The sequence below is a fragment of the Fukomys damarensis genome, unplaced genomic scaffold, assembly GCF_012274545.1.
Source record: "Fukomys damarensis isolate Sample0158 unplaced genomic scaffold, DMR_v1.0_HiC HiC_scaffold_9, whole genome shotgun sequence".
NCBI classification, from domain to species: Eukaryota; Metazoa; Chordata; class Mammalia; order Rodentia; family Bathyergidae; genus Fukomys; species Fukomys damarensis.
Window position 1 is genome coordinate 32,896,435 of NW_022900921.1, and position 26,636 is coordinate 32,923,070.

The following is a 26,636-nucleotide window of genomic DNA, read 5'->3' on the forward strand; positions in this document are numbered from 1 at the left end:
GACTCTTCTGGGCCTTTTGTGTTTCCCTGTGAATTTTAGAATTGCTTTTCTAATTCAGGAAGAATGTCATTGTCATGTTAATGGGGATCATTTTGAATCTATAAATTGTTTTCATGGTGTGGTCATCTGACAATACTAATTTTGCCAATCCATGAACATGGGAAGTCTTTTCAACTTCTAAGTGTATAAAGATGTTTCCATCTTTAACTTCTTTATTCAGTGTTCTGAAATTTTCATTGTAAAGGTCTTTCATCTCCTGGGTTAGGTTGGTCCCTAGGTACTTTATTTTCTTTGAAGCTATTGAGGATGGAATTGTTTTCCTGATCTCTTTCTCAGCTAGTCCATGGTTGATGTATAATAAAACTGTTGCTTTTTAATATTGATTTTGTATGCTGATATATTGCTGAATTCATTTATCAGCTCTAAACAAATTTTGGTAGAATGTTTAGGATCTTCTAACTATAGAAGAATAGCATTTGCAAACTAATGTAACTTTTTTTCCTGGTCATTTCCTTAATTTTTTTTTTTTTTGGCCTAATTGGTCAGTTAAAATTTCATGAATTTTATTTATTTATTTATTTTTGTTTTGTTTTGTTTTTGGTACAGGGGATTGAACTCAGGACAGAGCCACTGAGTTAAATCCCCAGCCCCCATGAATTATATTTAATAAGAGTAATATGATTGGATATCTTTACCTTTTTCCTAAGAAAATTTTCTCTTTTCTATTTTCCTTTCATTTGCCTGACATAAGATTTTATCAGTTTTATTGATTTTGAGCTAGTTTGGGGTTTTTGTGTTCTCTTTTGATTTTTTTGTTTGTTTGTTTGTTTTCAACCTCACTTTTACTCTGTTTTTTTAAACTTATTATATTTTCCTTCTTTCTTCTTACTTTGGATTTATCTTTCTCTTTTTTTATATAATTTCTTAAGATGGAACCTTAGGTAATTGGTTTCAGTAGGTTGTTCTTTTTTAATACATGCATTCCATGCTAGAGATTTTTCCTCTAAACTATGCTTTCACATGATTGAGAAGTTGTATATTATTTTCATTTAGTTTCAAATGTTTTAAAATTCATCTTGTTGTTTGTTCTGTGACCCACAATGCTATTATGACATTTGTTGTTTAATTTTCAGGATTTGGATTTTGTGGCTGTTTTATGCATTTAATTTCAAATTTGATTCCATTGTTATCTGAGAGCACATATTGTAATGCTTTCTTTTCATTTAAATTTGTAAAGATTTGTTTTGTGGTCTAGAATGTGCCACCTTGATGAGTGTTTTGTGTGAGCTTCTGAAGACAGTATATCCTGTTGTGTAAAGTACAACATACATTCAGTTAGATCCAGCTAATTGACAGTGATGTTCTGTACAACTGTATCCTTACAGATTTTGCTGCCTGCTGGACCTGCCAGTTACTGATTGAGAGGTGTGGAGTTGCCAACCGTCACGGTGTATTTGTCCATTTCTTCTTGTAGTTGCCTCCATTTTTGCCTCACGTATTTTAATGCTCTGTTGTTATACCCATCCACATTAAGGTTTCATGTCTTTTTTGAATATTGACATTTTGTCAATATGTATTACTCTTTTTTATACCTGATACATTTCTTTGTTCTCAGGTCTGCCTCTGTCAGAAATTAATACTTCTTTTGTTTAGTGTTGCCATGGTATATTTTTCTATATTACTTTTAATCTCTATATATTTTTATTTTTGAGGTAGGTTTCTGTGGACAGCATATAATTAGATCTTGGTTGCTTTGATCCTAACAATCTCTAATTGGTATATTTAGACCATTGCCATTTAATTCTTTAATTGCCTTGCTTATTTTATTTACTTCAGGCTGGCCTTGAACTCACTATGTAGCCCAGGTTGGCCTGGATCTTCTGGCACTCTTCCTCCTGACTCAGCCTCCCAAATTCTGGGATTATAGGCTTGTGCCATCGCACCCAGCTTGTGACACAGTTTTAAGGTGTTTGTACTACCTAGTAATACAGTATAATGTTATTTGAAAATAAAAGTTCCAAACTCTTCACTTTCATCATTTATATCATTTATTTGGCTTATCCATGATCATAAACCCAAACTACAGTATTACTATTATTGTCACGCATATTTTAATCTATTAGATCTATTAAGAGTAAGAAAACTAAATCTTAAAAAAAAATTTTTTTCTTATTCTTGTCTAATGCTTTTCCTCTTTATGTGGATTGAAGCTTCTGACTTAAAGCTTTATTTTCTCTTGAAAGAATTCTTTTTAATGTGTCTTGGGAGGCATTCTTTCTGACAACAAATCCTTCTGTTTTTGTTTATTTGATTAAGTATTTTTAAATTTCTTCTTTACTTTTGAAGGAAGATTTTTTGCTGGATACAGAATTGCAGCTTTTCTTCTCAACTGCTGGTATGTTGTCACGTGCTGGTATTGTACAGGAGTTCTCTATACAGTGTTAGGCATGGGAGCAGGGGAAGCCTTCTATAGTCCTGTGAGGATTAGTTCTCAGTCTTCAGAAAGTTCAGGTCCCTAAGCTGTGACCTTCATATGTGCTTCTCAGTGAACTTTCCCTGCCTTTAGATAAAACTAGAAAGATGGCAGCCTTGGGTGCTTTTCTTCCTCTTCTGGCCAGCCAGGGGTGTATGGGAATTCTGGTTAAATTTTGGTGAAACCCAAGGAGGTTAGGCTCTGGTAAAATAGTTTCCTATGAGGGCAAGCTTTTGTCACAGAGAACAAAATGTTCTGAGTTTACTGTAAAATGGTTTCTTTTGTCTTCTTTTCCTGGTTTCAGCAGAAGAATTTTTATGGTTTCAGTCTAAGATCCTGATAGGGTTTCAGAGAGTAAAATTAGGAAAATAAGGATGCTAGCCCCCACCCCAGGCTGAAGCCTCCAGAAGTTTTCCTCTCTCAAGCTGATTTATGCCTAGGCTCCAGCAGCTAATTAACTGTGTTATTACTTAGGCTGGCTGTGGAGTTGGTTTCTGTGTGGTTTTGCTCCAGGTTAGCTCTTGTTTTCGGTATCTACCTGTCTCTAGTTTTGGGAATAGTGATTTGTCTTGTGATCTCAGTTCTCCAACGGATCTAGACTGTTGATTTTTAGCTTTGCATTTTTTTTTGTCCTATTGTGTAGATAGCAGCAACAACTTCCAAACAACTTACATATTGGACCAGAATCTTGAAGCCTAGAAACATAGTTTTTAACTACTACACAGTATATTCTGAGGTGGCTATATGTCTAACTCTTGACAATTTATTTTTTCTTTTTGCAAGTAAAAGAAAATCTACTTTGATCAAAAGTCCATGTATAAGCACAATAGAATTCTCTGCTTTATCTCTTTTCAACCCTAGAAACACATGTTATTTTAGATCCTTATTATTTTACTTATTTTGTTATGCTTTTTAGAACCCTGCGTAAGCCTTCCATTACATATTATCAGCAACATGTGAATTAATAAATAGTCATTTAAGGTCTTTGAATTTTAAAATGAAGACAATGGCAAAGTTTAGTCATTCTCTCTGCAAAAAAAAATGATCTTTATTTTGAAGTATCTTCAAGATGGCACAACTCATCAGCTACACAAGTTAATGAGCATTTACATTGAGTGTTTTATTTTGCTTAGTAAACTTCTTTGCAAGGATTGCCTTAGATTTGGCTTGTCCCTGTTTCCCACAGGTATGGTTCTTATCTCTGAAAACCTGGAACTGGTTTGCAGTATATCTTGTTTGTTTCAATCAGCTGCTCTTGCTGCACAAAGCTTCATTTCAGTCTTACCATGTTAACGGAGCAGCCAAAGTCAACTCATTGTTATACAGTATGAAATGACAGCCTGCAGCTCCTCATCCCCTCACTGAAACTAAAACATTTGTTTTTAGAAAGGTTCTTTCAGCTTTAGGTTGTCATTATCAAAGTGATTATAATACTTTACATTCATTTTTATAGCCTTTTTTAGGTTTTAGAGGTTTCGTTGCTGTCGTAGATTTAAGAACAGTTTGTTTTTTTAAATCATACTGGAGATAGTTGATAATGCACTATTTGGGGCAGCATTGTACCTGATTTAAAAACTGTCCAAGTGATTTCCTTCTTTCCTCTTATGGAACCATTTAGCAGCTATAACACTAGAACAACAGAGAATGCCTAAATTTGAACAACCTTGGCTTTACTTGTATGTAATACAATTAATTAGGTGGCTAAAGCCTTAGAAAATCAACCCCATGAAGTCGGCATTGAAATTTAAAGTCCTATCTCTGGCCTTGCTATTTATTGTGAAACTCTGCTTGGCCATACATGGCCTAGAGGGTTATTTTTCATTCACATGATACTTTGTTTCTCCATATATTATACTGTATCTAATGTTTATATTTAATGAAACACCTGTCTGTAGATTCTTCCTTTAGATATAGGCAGGGAGCATGGAAATAATCAATAGCTTTCAGCATCCAACATTTTCTCTCCACATCAACAGATACTTAAAAGAGTCCTGTTTGATAGAATTTTCTGCAGTAGTAGTAGTTTTCCTCCAGGCTGTGTAGCAATTGCCACTAGCCATATGTGATTACTGATTTTTTTTTTTTTAATTGTAGCGGGAATCGTACTCGGGACCTTATGCTGGCAAGGTAGGCAGTGAAACCACTGAGCTAAATCCCTGGCCCATGAGTTTTTTAAATGTGGCTAGAAGTATTAAAAAATCCAGTTTTTCATTTTATTTAACTAATCACTTTCAGCTAGTGGTTATATTAGTGCAACTTTGGATTTTTGGTTGCTGATTGGTTGGTTCCATTATTGTCTATAAAAAGTGTGTTTCCATACATGCGTTTAAGAAAAGTTGAGCTTTAAGTCTTTTTTATTCAAGGAAATCTATCAAGAAGAAAGTTTGGCCTCAAAACAATAGAACTGGATATAGATAGAGTCTGTGAGAATCACCCGAGAGCATTTAAAGCATAGTAAATTTGTTATGCAAAATTACATGGACTTCTTCCCAGAGCAATGGAATGAGTCTAGGAATTGAAAACAGTGTGTGTTAGGGAAAAACTGAAGAATGTATGAAGAAAGAGAGGGAGGGTACGACGTGGTATGGATGAATTTAAGTGTTATTTAGTGAAATTTTAGAAATTATAATTGAGATAATATTGTACTTGTTCTAATACAGTAGAGGGAAAGCTAATTTAATGTAGTTGCTTTTTGCGGTAAAGCCATAGGAGCTACAGTTAAATTAACAATGTTCTACAATATGTGTTTACTTCTTCAAAATATCAAACCTTGGGCTGGGGATTCAGCTCAGCGGTTCGGTGGCCTGCCTCGCAAGCGCAAGGACCCGAGTTCGATCCCCGGTACCAAAAAAAACAAAAACAAAAACAAAACAAAACAAAAAAAAACCCAAACCTTTCAGATTAAAGATAGACCTAAAGGTAGAAAACGAAGCGCCAAAAGTGCTACATATTCCATTCACATCAATTCCAGCGAATTTGAAGATTTTTCTAGCAACATGTGGTCCTATAATAGAGTTTGAAATTAAAGAACTCTGCTATTTTTGTAAGACTCCCTGGTGTAGGAGGACCTCCATCCTACTGGGAAGGTGACACATGGTGAGTCTGTTGCAGAGACCATGAAGAAACTATCATATGACTGTATGTCTGGGTGATGTTTGAGTGATAATGACAGAACTATCTTACAGACAGAGGACAAACTAACTCCTGGGCTCTTAACCTGTTGCTTGTTAGAAACGTGATTTTTGTTTTAGGTCAGAGACGTAAAAGCTGCTTTTGAAAAACATAGTGAGCCTACATTTGAGGAGATGCCCAATACATAACTAAGCAGAAGAAAGCTTAACCTTCATTTTGTAGCTGTCTCCTTTATTAAATTTTGGGTCCGATCCTTAATCACCTCTGCATATAGATGTGTTAATCACTTAGCTAGTATCTTCCTAAAAGCTGGCAATAGAACATTGATTAACCCTAAAATTACTTAACCTTCCTCATCCCCCTTTGAGACTTGAGGGCGAGAGATCTGCAGGGATATTTAATTACCAGTGAGTGCCCAGGAGTCTCCAGTCATTGCCTAAAGCTGAGGTCAATTTGTATTCCAGCAGAGCCTCTACAAAACCTGAGACCTGCCCCAAGCAAAAAAAATCACTACCTCTTAGAGACCAAATTTTGCCTTAAGCACTAAGGTTGTCCTCAAAACCACCTTGCCAAACAGAAGTGACAAAGTGATCAACCAAACCCTAGCCCCTGTCAGCCTCTCTGTAAAATACAGCCTGCTTCCCTTGATAACAAGCATGATTCTTTCTATCAGAGCTGTGTCTACCCTCAGCTTCCTAACCTGGAGTCCATTCCCTATTTTCTTTTACCCCTTAACTCTAATAAATCTGCCTATGCCTTCCTCTCACTGATCATCCTAAAATTTTTTTTCTGTGCTAAAACATCAAGAACCTACCTAGGCTGAGTTAAAGTCCTAGGGAATCTCCTCAGGTCTTATCTAATGACAGAAAGATTTTTTTTTCATTAAGTGTATTGGTACTTTTTAGGTATGCAGTACAGTTACATTCATCATTGGGATCTTGTACCTTTACACAACAGATCTTGGTTCTCATTTTTTCCTCATACCCCTGCCCTCCCTTCACCCCCTCCCCCCTTCCCTATTTACAAAGACTTTATATACATTTTTTTCCTTTTCTCAGATTTTTTCTTTTCCCTTTCCTTTCCTCTAACCTTCCCACTTCCCCTACACCTTTAGTGCTTTTCTTCTGACTTCACATCATCAGTTTTACAGTATGAACCTTATTTACACTTTTAGTTTTTCAAAAGGAAGACTTTTAATAAATGCTCAGTAACATTTTTGATTTTCTTAAGCTGTGTGTCTTACGTTTTTTATGACTCTTTTATTCTAATCACATTTCTCTTGCTTTTATCTCTTCCAAAGAACTATTACCCAGTTCTAGCTGCATAGCTAATTAAATAAAAAACAAAACTCAAAGCATGCCTTGGCTTAGTCAATCCATTAATATACAGTAGACACTCAAGTTATGACTGGCCTGACATACGAACAACTTGGGTTAATTGGGTTAATGGAAGATTCTTCTGCCTCTTGTTATCTGTAGGGTGTACCCAGGTAAGCATCCAGATCTTGGCTGTGTTGACGTCACACCAGTCTGAGTTGCAACCAGCCCTCAGGAACCCATCATTTGTAAGTCAAAAGCCCACTGTCTTTCCTTTTACCTTTATAGCTTCAGTTTTACTAAAGCAGCTGTGCAGCTGTTTATGACCTTGGAGATTAAAAAAAAAAAAGATTTCTAGCAATCTGCCAAATCTGAGTGTTGTGGTATGAATGTGACATAATAATTCCAATATAATATATTCACTATATTTATAGTGTGAAATGTAGAAGTGCTAGAGTAGTAATGTAAAAGAAGGTTCACAGTTTTCCACGAGATGCTTAGTACCAGCATTATTTGAATGAGCTGCTCTATGTACTAATTCCCATCATTCCATGTGGATGGATGGAATTCTTGCCAGGTCAGTGCTGTTTAGAAGGATTAAGATAGGAGAAAGTGTAGAATTCCAGAGATGGAACATGGCAGAAATAGAAAAAAATATCTCTGTTCCATCTTTGATGTGTTACGGACAGCTAGAAGAAGAGCTTAACAGCTTGAATCCCTAATCTCACTCCTCACTTAAAAAAAAAATATTTATCCAGAAGATCTTTGGGAAGGTGCCCTAATATTCCTAGGGACTAATTTAGCCATGCCAACAACAGCAACAACTACAAACAGTCTCCATGTTGCCTCCTCCTGTCCCAATTTATTGGGAAAAATATTAATGTCTCCATGCTTCATACTTGTCCCTACCATGTTGTCATTATACCCACCAGTCACCTTTCCTTGACACTTGCTGAAAAGTAAATTATCTTAGTTCTTCTTTTATGTATTGGATCTTTCATTTCCTTGTCTTAAAAACTCCTGTTACTCTTCGTGAACTGAGAAACCAATATTGCAAAACTCTGATCTTAAAGAATCTCTTTCTGCAAATATATGCAACAGCCTGGGTGCTGGAGTGACTGGGTTAGAAAAGACACACTTAACCACTTTCTGTGGTGCCACTGTATAATATGTTAATATCAACTGAATGTAATTCCAGCACATTTTTGATGTAATATTAATGTAGACATGATACTGATTTTCATGTAATAGTCAAAGAAAGCAAATATATGAAGAAATCTGGAATTCTCTATTTAGTAATATGGTGGACCTGATGACTTGATAACCTTTTATAAAATAACTATAGTTGCTGGACAAGATGGAAACACATAGCTGAATGGGAATGTCAAAGGAAATCTCTGTGGAAAAGAATATCTGTGTATCTGTGGCAGCAGGAATGCAAGGGTTAAGAGTATTAACATTTTTAGTTTCTTTTTTTCCAAGGAAAAATAACAAAAGAATATAATGTATATTGGAATATTGTAGTCACACACACAACTGAACAACAGATTTTGTAACAATGCATGATTTTTATTAAGATCAATGTTAACATTACTCTTTCTACTATTGTACTACATTCCATTTGGTTATAAAATATTAGTCACAGTGGTGCTTCTCAGTCTCGGCAATTTGTGGTGTCACCAGGGGACATGTAAAAATACACTTGCCTATATCCTACCCTCAGTGATTTTGCTGTAAATGATCTTGGGCTGTAGCCATGAAGTTGAATTTTAAAAGATCCCTGGGTGATTTTGAAGTAAAACCAAGATAGGGAATCATGGGGCTAACTTGATTTCATGATCCACTAATGGGACTTGACAGCAGTTTGAAAAACACTTCTCTAAGAGGGTAGACCTCTAATAAAAGAGTAAGCCAAATATAAAATCTCTCGTCTCACACACACACACACACACAGCTGGGGATTTAGCTCAGTGTTTCCTCTGCCCTGCCTTGCAAGTGCAAGGTCCCGAGTTCCATCCCCAGTACCAAAAACAAAAAACAAAAACAAAAAACAAATAACAAAAATAAAAATCTCACCATAGAAGAAGTCACCCAAAGAGACAAATACATATCCATCTCCCAGCCTAGAGGAAGTGCATTCTTGATGGAGAAAGAAGTTGGAGAGTGGCTTACCCTGAAGAATATGGCACCAAAGACAAATCCAAAATGCCTTTGAACTTACCACACTACAAATTGATAAAGTCAGTATTTAAATCCCTGGTGGGTAATACCCAGGATCATTCTGCATTACCAAACACAGTTTTCTCTGGAGTTATGCACTTAACTCAGGTCTAGCTGGTTGTCTTTCTTGACCTAAGACACATCCCTACTCCATCCATCCAAGACTCTGGTGAAGGTCATGAAGATTAAAGTTACCATTAAAGTAAGCAGGACTAAGAAACAGAAAAATTGAATGTCAGGCCCCTCTATATGTCATAGGTATAAAATAGGGGGCACATGTGTAAACCGAAGAAAGATCAAATGAAAAGCATAAAATATGATTCTGCTCTCAAGAGGATAGGGGAAAAAATACAAGGACTAAAGAGGATTCTCAATGGATAGATTAAGTAGCAGATGAGAAATAGCTACTTCATAGAGAAGAAGTAAACTGGAAAAATGAGCGGAAGTATTTGTCAAATATTGCATATTTTCTCTCTCCAGACAATACGAAAAAGATAAAGATGTGCATCCAATGAGATGGTTTAAGTACCTCATATAGGATTGAGGAAGAAAATAACAAAAAGGGAGTGTGGCTGGAGTTTTGTTTATAAATTTATATTTATGTTGTATTCAGGAAGCCCAATGAATCCCAAGCAGGGTAAAGAAAAAGGAATCTATTATGTAGGCACATGAACAGAACTATAGAGGAGAGAGGAAACATAACTGCTATTTCTGTGTAAGTAGACATCCAAATATTGCAGAATGAAAACAGTGCAGAGATGGAATGCAATGAGTGGCATATCTTCACACTGCCAGGAAGTTAGCTGTCTGCGTACAATTCTGTGGCTACTTTGGGCAAATAAAATTTAGTTTTATTCAAAAACAAGAATAAAATAAAGTGGAAAAGTGAGGGTATTTACCACCAACAGGTCCTCACCAAAGTCACTGATAAAGAATTTCCTTCAGAGCAATGGGATCCCAGGAGAGATCCCTTGCATCTGCAATAGCAAGAATGAGGAGAAAGAAAAGGAGCACAGTGAGTGAGCTAACAAGCACAGAGCATGGTGCACTAACGACAATAGTGAAAAGTGCTGAGGAACAGGTGAGGTCTGGGTGGATTAGATTTAAAGACTTCTAAGGGCTCCACACTGTTCAGAGGGGAGGAGATTATTGAATTTTAATTCTAAACTAAATATATTTTGTTAAAAGTTGTCGATATTTCCATTTTTTCATTTTCTCCTATTTTTTTCTTTTCCCTTATTACCTTTCCCCTACCCTTCCCACTTTCCCTACACCTTTAGCCCTTTTCTTCCTGTTTCACATTGTCATTTATCTCATGTATGTACCATGGAAATGAAGTGTTTGTAAATGGGGAGGGGAGGAGGGGGTGAAGGGAGGGTAGGGACAAGGGGAAAAATGAGAACCAAGACCTGTCATGTAAAGGTACAAGATCCCAATAAATGTACCTAAAATGTACCAATAAACTCAATTAAAAACATAAAAAATAAAAGTTGTCAAGATAAGTAGTAAAGTAATAAAATAAAACTGGAATTATAGCATCCAAGCAAAGAGAGTAGAACAATATAGGGAGGAAGCAGATGATAAATAAAGCTCTTAGAAATTTCAGAACTGCGATAGATATAAACCACAGAGACTGGTGACCACAATAAATGATGTTAATAATTTTGATTAAGTTAAGATCAAAATAAAAAATATATAAAGGAAGAAGGGGGAGAGATATTTCTCAAATAGGAAGAGGATCAAGAGATAGAGGGATCAAGAGAGGAGGAAGAGGGTCCAGGGATTTAGCTCAGCGTTTTTGTGGCCTGCCTTGCAAGCACAAGGAGCCAAGTTCGATCCCCAGTAGCAAAAAAAAAAAGATGTATTATTTACATGTACCAACTCCCCTCAAGAAATGTAAGCTTTACTGCAAATATGTACAGTACTAGTGGAAAAAGAAATATATACATATATATGTATATATTTACACACATATATATAAAGAGGAAATAGTAATCAAAAGAAAATTAGTGTTGCTGTATTAATAAATAAACTTAATAAAATAGTTTTAAAACAAAAATTTTATTAGCAATAAAAGATCATTTTATCATGTAAAGGCTGAATTCACCAGAAAGGTATAATAATCCTGAACTTAGTTGTGTTTATGTAATTATATAGCCTCACAGTTAAAACATTGAGAAAATTGGACACATTCACCATCATAATTGGAGATTACTGCAACTCAGCATTTAACAAAAAAGTAAGGTTATAGATGCTTTAAAAATACATTTAGTAAACTTGACCTAGTGTGCACATTTTGAACTCTGTACCAGCAATGAATGAATACATTTTCCTTCCTAGCCTGAGTAGACTTTTCTTAGTGGTTAACCATATGGGATGTTTCAAAATGTATCTCAGTAGATTTTAAAAAATTAACATTAGTGTGTCATCTGTATTCTAGTGTGTCATCTGTCTGCTGTCTAGCAATGTAGAAAGTTAGAAATCAAAACTGCAGAGGTGACTAAATTTAAACTAAAATAACCTCTGTTAACTTTTCCTATTCCTGGCGAAAACAAATATTTTCCTAGGAAAAACTTCATGACAACACAGGATTGATGTCCTTCCGAACTGTGTTGATATAGAAAAACATTTTGCAAAACAAAAGTGGAATAATTATTTTGATCACATCATTCTATTTTTTAACTCAGTAGGCTGTCACAGACATGCTACTATATCATTACGCACAGGTGATCTTCTATAATAGGTCACTAAGATATGTACCTTAACACAGGAGCTTAGTAAAAGGGACTCTTGGCCTTGGGTCACCTCACTTTACATCCAAGATTCAACTAAGAAAGAATCAAGAGTATAAATGAATAGCCAAAAATATCTTTTTTAAAGCTAGTTTACTTTATTTGTAGAAAAGAATAATTGGCAGTCTCCTTGAGAGCTTTCACCTTTCATTAGACACTATTGTACTGCAACTCAGAATCCCATTTCTCAAATAGCTGCAAATTAAAAAAGCAACAAAAGCTAGTAGAATGAGAATAATAGCACTAAGTGGCAATCGGGCAGTCAACAAAACAGTAAAAAAAGTGACTTCATGTGGAGGCAAACATCCTGTCAGTGCACCATTATTACAGCAGGATATATGCACACACATATATACACATACATATATATGTGTGCGTGTATTGAAAGAGAGAGGCAGAGAGAGGGAGACAGAGGAAGAGCACAAGCTAGTGTTAGAATTTTATGCACTCATTAGGAGGATAGAGACATTTACAGAGTGAATTTTAGAAGAAAAATAATATGCAGCAAAAAATAGTTTACAGTTACCTGGTGACTTGGAGTTAGATTATCATGAATTTACCTATATGAATCCAGCTTTGGATCACTCACCAGTCTGAACCTCAGTTTCTTTAGTAATCCAGTGAGCTGCTCCCGTGCATCTCTATTGGGTAGAGGAGTGTCTTTCAGGAAATCTGTTATATAACTTGCCACATACTGTTGGGGCAAGTTAGGGAAAACCTGGACCAAGGACTTGCATCTGGGATTTTCATTCCAGAAGTAGAGAGAAAAGATGCACAACAATAAAGACAGTGCGGGTTCGGGATCCAAATCAAGAAAAGGGCAGAAGATGCCATGCAGGATGAAGTAAGTGTCCCTGAACAGGACCTTAAGAACTGGGAACATTGACAAGGTGGGAGAGACGTGGGGAAGGCTGAGAAAGGTCATGCTGTCAGTGATTCTGTTTGGTTAATAATCGGCTTGGAGGCCTGAGGGTAAATCAGAATCCCATTTACAGGGTCTAGAATACCTGCATAATAGAGTTGAGGGAGGTTTTCTACAAGGGAGTGATTCCTTATTTTAGCCTTGAGAACATGGTGGGGTCTTTAATACAGTACTAACAGTTGATTAGAATTTTTTCTGCTTCAGTGGAAGTCTTGTAGGTTATTTTCAGCATTTGGTCATGTAATGTTCATTGTTCTCATGAAGAAAGAACTTTGAAGGAGCTGCTTCATTGGAATTATGTAAGGAATGTCTTGCTTCCTGAGTCTAAATCAGATTGAAGAGTTAAAAAAGAAAAAGAACACAAGGATCTCAAATTATCTATTGCATAAAATATTTAATTTCCTATGAATAAGTGGATTTTACTAAAATTATTTTCTGCCCTCAGGGGCTCTCAGAAAAGCAGTTTAATGAAGGGTACCAAATTTAGAAGCTCTTAAAATTTTCATAGTAGAAATAATCTGAAAGCACATGAACATATCCATGGATGGCAAATATGGAAATGGGTGAATACCGCTGGGTGAGCCTCATATTTTCTAAGATGGCAAAGCCTGGATGTGTGTTAGGTACACTTGAGTTTGAATTCCTGTTGGCAGATAAAGATAATTAGCCTTGTAACCTTGGACAATCATTTCCCATTTCTAAACCTCAGTTTCTTTAGCTATTAAATGATAAAAGTTGAACTGAATGGCTTCTAGGAGACATTTATTAGTGATAAGTTTGAGGAACTAGAAAATGAATATTCAGAAAAGGAACCTTGCACAAAAGAAAGGCAGGCTTTAGTCACAAGTGCTTTGTAATTTTCTGTCTTTAAACTGAAAGTGACAAGAATAATACTGAGTTTCTGGGTTTAGTGTTTGGTATTTTAGTCTGCCAAAGTTTTGTCTCCAATTTAGAGGTACATCTAGTTTGTTTTGATGGGTTACTTTGTTGATTGCCATTAAAGTTAGCTGATGTATACAATACTTTCCAGCTTCACTTGAGTTCTCTTCACTTTCTGCAGGACCTTGTGTCACTTTAGTCATGTAGATATCGTTATTACTAAAGACATATTTCTGTTTCTTCCATCTCACACTTGCCTGATAGTAACTTGGGATCTTTATTCAAATAACATCTGTGATTTTAAAGTTTTTTTCTGTTTCAGTGTGGAGATCATATGGACTATTTCCAGCATTTTGTCACATGTGGAACGAACTTCAAAATCATTAGGTACTATGCTATCTTAGCGTTATATAAGGAATATTTTCTTCTACAGTCAAAATCAAATTGAAAAGTATATAAAAACAAAACAATAACATAGGAATCACAAATTAACAGATGCCTAAAGTACAGAATATCCTATACATTGTGAGTGAGAGGTTAATTTTAGAACAGTCTGATAGGTTTACAGTCAACATTTTATGTTTGAGCTTGTTCATTTGTTCCAGTTAAAACTCATATAAATAATTGACAAATTATAAAAAATCACATCTAAAACAATAAAAATCCTATAAATAAGATCATGGGCATGAATGTTCCGAGATATATATTTTTCTTTTTATTTGACTACATGACAAAAATACAACTGTGTTAATTTTGATTTATCTTGTTTTTATGTTCCTATTTAAAGCAGTTAACTTCCAACACTGGTTTCTTTACTGATAAGTCTTACAGGATTTTGACTTCATTTAATTTACTATAGAAACATTTTTGGGGCTCCTACTGGGAACCAAGTTTTGAACCAGTCATCGGGATTTAAGAGGCAGTTAGCCCCTAGATTCTCAGTGGCCAGAAGAGAGAAACAAATAACAAAATAAAAGTGTAATTTAACACAAGTGCTGTGAAGCACATATAGACTTATACCTAAGGGGAAAGGAATGTTTCTCAGTTGGGGAGGGTGTTTGAAGATGGATCTGTCACAGAAGGACAGTAGAAGCCAGCGGAGTTGGACATGTGGCTGGTGATAGAAGAAATGGCAGGAAAGGTGGGTTGTTAATGGATTTGAATGTTACGCTAGAACTGAACTTTTCTTTTTCTCTCACTCATCCAGGGTTGTGAGACAAAGTGACATATTTAATTTATGTTTTCAAAAGATGAAGGTAGGAGTGAGATGGTAATACAGAGAGTCAGGCCAGAGGCAAGAGTACTGGCAGATAATGCTTTTTGTGATGGACCCAACCTCATCACCTCATCCCTAAAATACGACGGAGAAGAGGGGAGTGTTTCACTAACAACCTCTTTCTTTCTCTCTCGCTTGATCTTAGCCAAAAGGCCAAGAATCGATTTTCTCTCTCTCTGTTTCTTCTTTTCTGAGTATCTGTGTAACACTAGTCATTCAGCTTTGCCAAAACAGTGACCACCCCTCAGGACAAGCAGGGGTAGAAGGCAGTAGGGCTAATTTTAAGCACCCTGGGCCAGACTGCAAAGGAAGCCTAATGCACTGTTAGAAGATGGGTGAGAGTGTTCTACTTTGAAAGAATAGAGGGTAAAGGATTAGAAGCCGGGCCACAGTTTTACGCTGTTATCTGTTTCTGTGTAAAGGAAAATCTTTTTTGTCTATATCTTGTAGTCTGAGTAACTACTTTGAAGATGATACCAAATATATTAACTATTGTTATTCTTATTTTGTTATAAAATTTTGTTTTTTTTTTTAAATTTAAAAAGAAATGAAATAAAAGGATAACATGTGAGAGGGCTGTGACTCTATACCCCCTGAACTGAAAGTGCTCATCCGGAGCTTATGGTGCACGTTTAGGACAAGGATTAAGATGAAAGAAGCAAGCAGAGGCCCCACTAAAAAGAACGTAGACTTACGCAGTTTGGAAGTCTTAGATGGTGGATGCCCCAGAATGTCTTGGATTTGTTGGCGCGTAGGTATTGAAGACTGAACCCAGGACTTTGCACTGAGCGACATTCCCAGCATTTTTCTTCTTTTTGAGACATGGTCTCACTAAGTTGCTGAGTTTCCCAGGCTGGCCTCAAACCTCCAGTCTTGCTGCCTGTGCTTCATTACAGGCGTGAGCTACCACACCTGGCTATGGGTCCTTGATTCAAAGATGAGCATAGCTGAAGGTAACCAGCATGTCTGGTGAGGGGCGCCTCAGCGTTTGAAGGTACTCCCAGCTGCATTGCTGGGACTGTATGAAGGGAGGACAGCTGTGTGTTTGGCAGAGGCGCTGGTGAGAGGAGCGCCCGTGCTGCTGTCGGGTACTGTGCTGACCTGAAGCCTCGCAGATGCCATGTGTGCACCAGGCAAGCACTGTTTTTTACTCCTTATCTCACCAGAAGAGTCAGAAGATCAGACACAGCTTAAGAAAACCTGCTGCTCTTCTTAGCCCCCCTCAACACAGTGCTCTGAAGTAACTTTTCTCCTTGAACCCACATTATATCAAGCACAGTGACCTATAGAGTTGATCTTCATTATCTGTGTGTCATATTCTGTTCATAAGGCACCGTGTCGAGGCTACCCAGTGTCATCTGTGGTCATTTTCAGAAAACCAGGTTTCAATTGTTTGTGAATTTGATATAATAGGAGATTGCAGTTCCAGATGAAGTAAGAATATACATTATGTATTCACATACATGTGCACATTCATGTTTGGCTTTATGAGTTAGTTAAGTAAGCTATGCCCTGAACAAAACCTAAAAAAATACCTGTCAAATGATTGCAGAATAAACAACCCTTATATTAATGTATTTGTAAGGTAAGAATCAAATACTGTAACTGTTTAACACACTAAAAAAATACCATATACTTTATTTCCATTTACTAAGAAAAAATATGGCAGTTATTACTGAGATCACTTTTCAGTGTTCAAGTCAATGCTTTTATAAAGTGTTTAGCTCCTTTTACGACCAATGAGATACATTATAAACATATTATTTACAAGTAAAATATACAAGGAAGGAAAATAACCATGTTAATTAAATCAAACAGAGCAAAAGGAAGGAATTGTGAGCTGCCTTCCTCTTCATGCTGTCCTTTAAAATAGGGTTTTCAGACCATGGAAACATCTGTTTTAAAAAATATTTGACATAAATCAAAAAGTGCAAAGTAATAATAGCTCTACACTCATTCCCTGACTTTTTGGACTATAGTTTACTATCAGTATAACCATAACTAAATAACATAAAATTATCTGTAAATGTATGAATTGAATCCCTGCTTCTGCTATTTTTTCAATAAGATGCCAGATGAGTAGAATGTGAAGTCTGATATTTAGGATGGTTTGAAGGAATCTACCCTGCAATAATCTATTTGTGGATCCTCCAGCCCCAGCCTGAGCCACAGCCTGGAAGTGACCAACATGCGTTTGATGGGCACCACAAGGTGTTTTGCACACCTGTGGAGATTAAGTAACACTTCACTCCCTTTGTTTCAGGACTGCTGGGTAAGAGCTTTAGGCCTCTCCCTCTGGCCTCAGCACCTGGTACATTCTTCCCATGAAATAGGGGGAAACTGCATGTTTTGAGTAAATCTCCATACAAAAATGAGTCAGTTCAATTCATTCCTTTAAAGTATTTTATTCCTTTAGCTTTACCCAAGAAGCAAAATAAACAACTAAAAGCAGAGCATCTTGTGCAAGCTATTTCTGTAGTTTAAGGTCCTGGAAGTCAGGGAATGTATTGTATTTCTTTTCCCCATTTCACTTTGGCAGAGAGGGCATTGCGAGTGGCTCTTACAACCAAGTTATAATAGCTGTGTTAAGGCTGATATGTCCTTTGCCTTCTTGCTCATCCTTGCTGTCCAAAATGGCAGCGAAGCACCCCATATGACCGTTTGGATTTAATTTTAAATGTGTCGAACTTAAATAAAACTTAAAATCAGTTTCTTATGCGTAGTAGCTGTACATCAGGAGTTCAGTAGACACATGGTTAATGTTGGCCAGGACAGATATTCAGCATTTTTGTTAGATTTAGAGAAAGTTCTTTTTGGCAACACTGCAGTGTAGTTCATACTTGTAATTTTTATGTCTCTCTGTCAGCTTCCTGAAAACCTATGTAGAACATATACAAACACTTATTGTATGCGCCTTACAGTACCCCTGTGGTTACCAAGTTGTGCATTTAGCAATTTTCCCCCCAATTTAGAGAATGGAAGAGAACGCTGGTGTTGATCCCTTTGACTGTTACCTGCATAACTAACCCTGTGTTATATAAGTTCATCACATAGATACTTTAGTGCTTTTTGATCCAGCGATTGGATTTAGCTAAGATTTGAGTGCCCTCCCTCAGTTTTGTCAGTTTCGTAATAGTATCTGGGCTTGATAGTTTCACATTTGTGTAGTTTAACAGGGGTAGAAATTCAGAAGCTCATATCATCGCTGTCTGCATGTGTTGAAGATTATGGCACACCTGAGGGGGGGCCCCCCAACTAGGCACGTGTGCCGATAACTTGATGGCTTTGGTTATCCAAGCTTCATTCTGCAGTGTCCCTTGGCAGCGATTCCTAAGCTTCCTTGTAAAAAGTTAATCTTGCCAATTCGACAAGCCTCGGTTGGATTCCCAGGATTCTCTCTGGGGACATACCTGCTGTGTGTGGCATCAGGAGTCATCTCACCTGTGTAATCGGGTGAGCTGAGCGGATGGCTCAGTTCACAAACTCTGCACTTTCCTCTCCTTGCTTCCGCAAGTGAGAACATTCAACCAGGGGCATTTTTGACCATTTTAAATCCCCACAATATCCAAAATTGAAGGCTAATTGAAAGAATTTTGAATTAATTTTTCCTTTCTCGGGTTTCTTTCTCTAGAGTAGCTGGTAGCTTTGGTAAGAACTAGTAAAAGCCTAGTGTCCTAGTTACTTTCTCTTTGCTCAGACAAAATACCTGACACTCACAATTTAAAGGAGGAAAAAATTTTTATGGGTTATTTTTTATTTTGGAGGTTTAAGTCCATAGTTGGCTGCTCCAAGGGAGGCCGAGAGGAAGAATCTGGTAGAAAAGAAAAAAAAAAACAAAAAGACAAAAACAAGCAAACAACAAAAAAAAAAGCCCTGCTCACATCATGGCAACCAGGAAGCAGAGAGAAAAGGGAGGAGCAGAGGGTGATACAGTCTTCCAAGTCAAGCCCTCAATGATCCAGCTCCAACCAGTTCTCACTGCCTCACAGCACAGTCAGGATTCATCCACTGATGAATATAGCACTCCCATGATCCAGTCACTGTCCCAAAGCCCTGCTTCTGAGTGCAAGGGTTTTGGGTGCCTTTCTAGATGTAAACTATAACACCACATGAACATTTGTGTATGATGCTGGAAAATGAGACTGACTTTTTAAGTAGTCATCAGCCTGACAAGATCTGAAGCTTGTTGTGTTTTCATGGTTTATGTAGTTACTTCCCTTTAGGCACTTATTTATATTATTTCTAAAAATTGTACTCAGTTATTCCCACTGTTTCTTCTTTTCCTCATTTTTAGCGTCTCTCTCCCTTTTTTGTTATCCAATTTTCCTTCTCTTCTCTTTATCACTTTCTTGTTTTATTGTTGCTTACACAGAAGTATTTGTTTTCTTTCTGGACTTAATAAAATCTATTTCCTGAAGTGCAGAGCTCTGAAAGGATGTTTGAGGGCCTTGTGGAAAGGGGAGTAAAGGAGTTCTGAGTGGTTGTGGGCTGAGTTTGAGGATTCTCTGCTGCACTTGCTCCTCCTTCGTGAATGCAGACCTATGTTTTACTTCAGTTCATGACGTTTGGCATTGCAGTCTGTGTTTTAGCTGCCCATGCTCCGGTAAGCAAGGTGCAATTAATAAGTAGGTACCATAAGAATAATTTTTAGAATCAGAGTGGGACATTTTAACTGGTAAATCTTGAAAATGATCTTCCTAGGAAATTCGTGATCCTTCTCTTCAGCCTCACTTGAGTCACCTTCAGCTTAGTGTCCCTGAGAACTCTCTTTGCTCTCTTAATTTGGTGGCTCTGTTTTTGATTCTGAGTCTTACCCGTCTGAGGAAATGAAGCCGTGATGTTCAGGAATGTTCTGCTTTCCTAGAGCATATCCTGAAACTGTGAAGGGCTGGAGGCTAAAACTTCTTGTGATCATGTGTACTATGTGGGAATTTCCACTTGCTGGGTTTTGAATATTAAAAATTTAAAATAAACTCATCATGACAGCCTACCACAGCTGTGGCACCTTGGCTCCCTGGTGCACATTCTTTTCAGTTGACTGATTCCCCTGAACAGAAGCTCCATCAAAACTTTCTCAGGAACGCCGTGATTGATTCTGGACCCAGTGTTGTATCTGTCCCTCTCCCTGACATCTTGCAGATAGAAATCCAGTCCTGGTGGGAGGAGGAGAATGGAATGCAGAGGAAGATTCGAAGCCTGACTTCCTTTGCTGAGCAGTCCTCGCTATCCTCATTTTGTGGCTGATCTACGCTCACCTTGAACTGCTTTTACTCTGCTGAGGAAGCTCCTGAGACACCTCTTCCTTTCCCTTTTTTCTCTCTCCAGTTCCCTTTATGCTACTTTATGTGTTGGTGGCAACAATCATGTCCTCCTTGACAGAGATAGCCCAACATAGGGTAATACAGAAGAGAGCAGCATCCAGAGCTGCAAAAGCTGGGAAAAGCCACCGGTCAGTGACCTCATCTGAGTGGCAAGAAGGTTACTCTCCAAAGTTAGGGCTTTTCTTTGTACTGATTTGTACAATATCAAGAAGTACGTGGACGTGCACACATAGCCTCTCTACTGATGAGATGGCATCTGGCGGGCACATTATAATCTCTGTGCCCAGCCATCTGGGGAAGCTGATGGCTGGATCCTCATCTGAGAGGAAAGCCAGGGTCAGAGCTGCTCCGGGTCACACAGAGCCAGGGCGTGGGGCAGTGTCTCTGTGTCCAGATCACTCTTTCCTTGCCCCATCTCAGGTGAGTTTTGTACCCTCAGATCCTTGTTCATTTCCATAATGGCCTAGTTTGAAATATCCATGGAAATTTTCTTACAGATTTAGGACATAGGGTTTGGTCTTGAGCTAGAGAATCTCAAGTAAGTAAAATGTAGAGATGTGCTACCACCTTAGAGCTACATTAGTTTGAATCTACAGTGGATTTAGCAGCCAGACAAATACCCCCCGCCACACACACACACTGCAGACTCTCAGATTCTGGGTAATAGCTCAGGGCTGCCAGGTGTAGGAGTTTCCTGGGTTTGTTTGCTTCCGCCCTGACTCCGGTTTTTCTTGTGAAATACCACCTGAATTAAGGGGTCTCTGAGGGGGCTTTCGAACAGGGTGTTTCACAGTGTCTGCTCTAGTCCCTGGCCCTGTGCAAGTGACCTTGAGTGTCTGGGGATAAACTGGTGTGGCACTGCCACCTAGTGACTGCCCACCGTGCTGCTGCTTGCCTCTGAAAAGTGCAGAGAGCGAATCTGCTAGCATCCACCATTCATGGAAATTGTAGAGGAAGTTTCTAAAAATGATGTCGGCCATATCCATGTGGACCCTCTCTCTCCGCCGTCTGGGAAGCCCCTGACCCTGGTGCACACGGACTAACAGAGGCTTTGGCCTAGTCAAGTACGGCTTCATCTCTGATGGGGTTTACCTGCCCTTGCGGGAGCTCACACATATGGGAGCCTGCACACTGCAGGAACTGAAGGGAGGTAGCTCTTGAAAATTAAAGTAAGGACTCTTTGGAAGTTAGGAAAGAAATAGGAGGGAAGAGAAACTTGGTCTGAAAAGCTTCTCCTAATGAAAACAGTCTTACGGCATTTGGTATTTCCTTAAGAGCTCAGGGAGTGTCAAAGGTTTAAGGATGTAATTCTCAGGCATTTATGCCCAATCCCAAGATTATCTAATTTCACTGATCTCCCGATGCCCGCTCCAGATTTTCTAATGGCCATTACTAGAAGCCCATCTAGAGCAGTGGCTCTCAGTGCTGCTAATACTGGGTGGTACTGACCCCAGCAAGCACTTTAAAAGTGTGTGATGTGTTTTTCTTGTGGTTGGCTGGGGCCAGGGGTGCTGTATATTAAGCATGAGACATTTCTACGCAACAAATTATTCTTCATCCTGCTTGACCAGGGATCAATCTGCTGGATGTTTTGCATATGAAAAGCTGGTTTACAATTTTTTTAGCTTAGACCTAAATCCATTTTAAACATAAAATGGTTTTGCTCAGTTGTAGCAGACATTTAATTGTTAAAGAATGCTCTTAGTATGTAAATTGAGGGCAATTTATTTTATTTACCTTTAGTCCAGAAATTTTTCACAGAAAAACATGAGCTGTGACAGCTGCTGCTATTGGCATAGGAATTCCCAGAATGGCATGCTTTCATAGCCGGAATTATACTGAAGTGCTTCTGCTGCTGGTTGTTAAAATACATGATATAGGTTATTTCTATTTTACTCCATATTATTATGGTTATATTTTTTTGTTTTATAAGTCATGCATAGAGATAAATCATACTACCTCGATTTTATATCAAGATCTCAAAAGAGGGCTTAAGGTCTGTGGGGCTTGAGAAACATGCTTAAATGGCACTTTCAAGCTAGCGAAGTCTCACCTGATGGGTTCTTACACCATGAGATCTTTTCCATCTTTTAAAGCCCAGACCTATTAGCATGGCTCTCAGCTCCTGAAGCTGAGTATATTTCACTAAACACCATAATCAAAAGAATCCTAACAACGATGAGTCTCTTCAGCTTGAGACTGTCTTTTCAGGCCTGTCAAAGGATTGTTAATATGATACCATCTGTGTTTTGGAGGGTTTGCTTTTTTTTAATATAGTCAAATAATTAAATAGCTCTGAGATCTAAGACTGTTAATTATTGACAGATAAGTCATTGCTAAAGTCTTGTCTAACATAAGTGAAAATGCATAAAAAATGGAGTCAGATAACAAAATATCTTTGTCATTTCACAGCAACATGATAAATGTAATTCTTCAAGTTTGAAAATTTGTCATTTCCCTGTTTTCCTTTAGGGAGTGTGAGCTGTACAGTAAATCCCCAACTTACCAACATTCACATTGCAAACTTATACAGGTGTATTGTATAAGAGTCACAGGTGTACTGTATGATGAACTTTGTTGGATCACAAATAAATCTGAATTAAGAACACTCTGGGAGTGGAACTCGTTTGTAAGTCAGGACCTCACTGTATTTTGTTTGTTTGTTTTGTTTTCTTTTTTTGAGACAGGGTCTCAGTACGTAGTTGAGACTGACCTGGAACTCACTATGTACCCACACTGGTCTCAAACTCACAGTGATCCTTCTGCCTCAGCCTCCCGAGTGCTGGGATTACAGGCGTGCGCCACCACACCTAGCTAGGAACTCACTGTATTTTAAAGTAACTTTATTCTCACGGAACATGCACAAGGATGGTCTGTATCCAGAATGAAGCTCAATAGCCAATGTAACACATGGAAGGAAGTCAGACATTTTGCAGAGCCATTGCCCCCCAAACACACATAGGGAGAATAATAAGTAGTTAGCTTTTAATTTTCCTTAATCAAAAGGGAGGAAAAAATACAATTGTGCAGAGTCAAAGGAGCATAATAAAAAGATGAAAGAAAAATAAAACTCATGTTGGATTAATAGTTAGATAATTGATAAAATGAAATCAAATCAACCTAAACTAAAAATGGGTTTCAGAGGTAGCGTTGTGCTGCCTCTCTTGCTGCTTTCCTCCGTAACTTATCCATATTAAAAGACATCTGGTTCTCATCCTCAAGTCATGTCCTAAAGCCAGTTTGTGTTTCATGGGCTTGTGATGGGCAGTAAAGTAGGAATGCATAAAAGGGTTTACGAGAAAGCCGCATGAACTGGGGCAGTTCATATCTGAAGGAACCTTCTGTGAGTTATTTCCAGGGTGGCTTTAAACATACAGTTGTAGCATTTATACTTTAGAGCACATCCATTTACGTTTTTGGCAAAATATTTGAACTTACTGGACTTAACTCTTTATTTGAATTTCAAACTACAACTTTAGTCATCATAAGGTTATGTTATAACAAACACCTTTATGTCATTACTTGAAATCTTGCTATGTGTGTTTTTATCACTATGCCTTTATATCTTATATTCACATTTATTACAAGCAGCGTATCAGTATTCCCGGCAGCCAGCGCTCTCCCTTATGAGATTTAAACTTTCATGAAAGCTGACTGTTTCCTATTCATCTACATATTCTCAATACCTCTGAAATTTCCTTTATACATTGTCACTGGAGACGTACAACATGCTGAATGAGAAACTCCTGAAATAAGGCTTATAGAGACTTTGAAACTTGATTGCACATTTGAAGCACTTGGCAAGTTTTTGAAACTCTCTGGGTCATGGTCCCACCCTGCCCATAGAGGCCTTGACTTAATTGGTGGAGGGCAGGGCTATGAATAGAGCATTTTCCTGCTTGCCAGTTGCCTCAAATGCAGATGAACATTAATTCTGTAGAGCAGTGGGGAGTGGGAGAGTCCAGTTACCTTTCCTTTCTAAGCCATTGCCACTGGGCACTTCTCTCCTCTGAATACAGATATGTGCTGCCTTTGGGCTTTTATATTTTAATTAGTTGAACTGCTTATTAGATTTGCTTGCTTTGAGTCCAAACTACGTGCCAGTGTTACAGATTGAAAGGAGATCATTTATACTCCTCTAACATTTCTGGGTCTGCCACTGGTAGACATAAAATTTCAGCTCCATTACAAACGTTACAGAGGTGGACACCACCCCTTGACATATAGTTAAAAGGCAGTCTGGGATCAGATAGTCATCCCCAAGGACAGTCACCCTGTTCCCCAGGTAAGCTTACCACACAGAGAGCCTGCTCTGTGAGAAACCAACCACAGAAGAGGTCCGAATTATACCTTTTTGCTTCCTCCTCCTAGATTCTCCCAATTTTTTCCTTCTATACAAATGGGAGAGAAAGACTGCCCTTGCCCCACCCCAATGCACCTATATATCCTAGATAAAACAAATGATGTCGCAGAGGGCCTGGCCAGGGATTTAGCTCAGTTGTGCCATGCCTGCCTCACAAGTACAGAGTTGTGAGTTCAATCCCCGGTACGAGAAAAAAATGTATATATTGTTAATGTTCAGCTTTGGTTTGTTTTTATTCTTTTTGAAGCTTTTTGGTATCTTCTCTTCATTTCTGACATTTAAGTTTTTACGATGATCTCTCTTGGTTTAGTACTTTTTTTACTTCTGTATGCAGATTCTCTTACACTCTTCCCTTCAGAGGAAAGCCCTGCCCTCCAGTTTTCCTGTCAGAGAATATTTTCACATCATCCCTTTCACTTTCTGTATTCTCCAGGAAAGACTGTAGTTAGATCTTCTATGTTGATTCTCTCACATGTTTTTGTTTGTTTGTTTGGTTGGTTGGTTGGGTTTTTTTTTTTCTTTTTGGTTTTTGAGGCAGGGTCTCACTATGTAGCTGAGACTGACCTGGAACTCACTATGTAGCCCAGGCTGGTCTTGAACTCACAGCGATCCTCCTGCCTCAGCCTCCTGAGTGCTGGGATTACAGGCGTGCGCCACCACGTCTGGCCTACATAGTATCTTTTCTATTCTTTTTCATTCCCCTTTTTTTCTGTGGAGATTTTTGCTGATTCATAGCCTAGTTGAATATGGTTAGATTTTCACTATAGACTTGAGTTTTAATCCAACTGTTTTTCTTCAGTGTATTTCATGGATGTAATATTTTCTCCTTCATAATGTAACTTAAAAAGTTTACATGCCCCTGTCCAATCCTGCTGCATTATCTCAGGATTCATTAGTTTTATACTTCTCTTTCATCCCTTTTTTCTTTTCCCCCTCTTTTGGGGGAACGGTTAATTTATCTATAGAAGGTATAAAATATGTGCTGATAATGTGCTGGTCTTTCCTATTCAAAGGTAGGCATTGATTGGAAGCTCTGTATGAAAAGAGTTTTATTGCCTGGTGAAATGTATTGAAGGGTGAAAGCTGAAATTTTTGCTAGGGAATCCTTGATGTTAATACATGATTAGCCTTTCTCCGATGATAGTTTCTCTGGGAAAAAATACTCCTTCTCTACATTAGCAAGTTCTAATGTTAAGGTCAGGAATAGGGAGGAAAAGAAAGAAATGAGGAATGCTGTTATTTATTCTCCATGTTGTCAGATCCCCAAAACCTCTTGTACTTCTGCCTGGGCCTTCAGTCCATTCTCCAAAGACTAAACCCTGTGTCTGCTCTTAGTTGTCTGGCAGTATGATGCAAAGCAGGTGTCTGAGGATCCACCATCCCATATACTTACACTTAAACAGTCTGTTTTTAGCTTTGGGTCATACCTATATTTCATATGTTACCTGGTTTCTCCAAGTAATGAAACATCCAGAGGTTCTTTAAAAATCTGTGCCTTTTTGGAATTAGTATGTCTGCAGTACATAATGATTATGTGTATTATGGAAGTTGGTGATGTACATAATACATCTCTTTTTTTCTTTTTGTCCCTTCTCTTTCTCCCTGCTCCTTCCAGATCTTGGTCTTCTCCCATTTGCAAAACTCTATTTTCATCATTTTTCCCCTCCCTCCAACTCTTGCTCTCCATCCATTTGAAAAATATCTGTATCCTCTCTCTCTCTCCCCCCGTCCCTCTCTCCCCACATCTTTCTCTTCAGTGGTATCTCAGTTCACAAACTTACTTCTTTCCATGATTCTCGTCACAAACTGAATCAAACTGCCCTATAAGATCAACATTCAACCTAACCATTTAATTTGATTTGGTTTGCAACCAATTCACTTTGCAACCAGAATCATGGAAAGAATTAAGTTCCTGAACTGAGGTACCGCTATATATATATAT

At 37.9% G+C, this 26,636-nt stretch overlaps 1 protein-coding gene across 1 annotated transcript in view; it reads left to right on the forward strand.

Annotated features, from left to right (window-relative positions):
• Positions 1-26,636, forward strand: part of Kcnn2 (potassium calcium-activated channel subfamily N member 2) — a 135,686-nt gene that overhangs the window by 75,208 nt on the left and 33,842 nt on the right. The gene's annotated exons all lie outside the window — the stretch shown is intronic.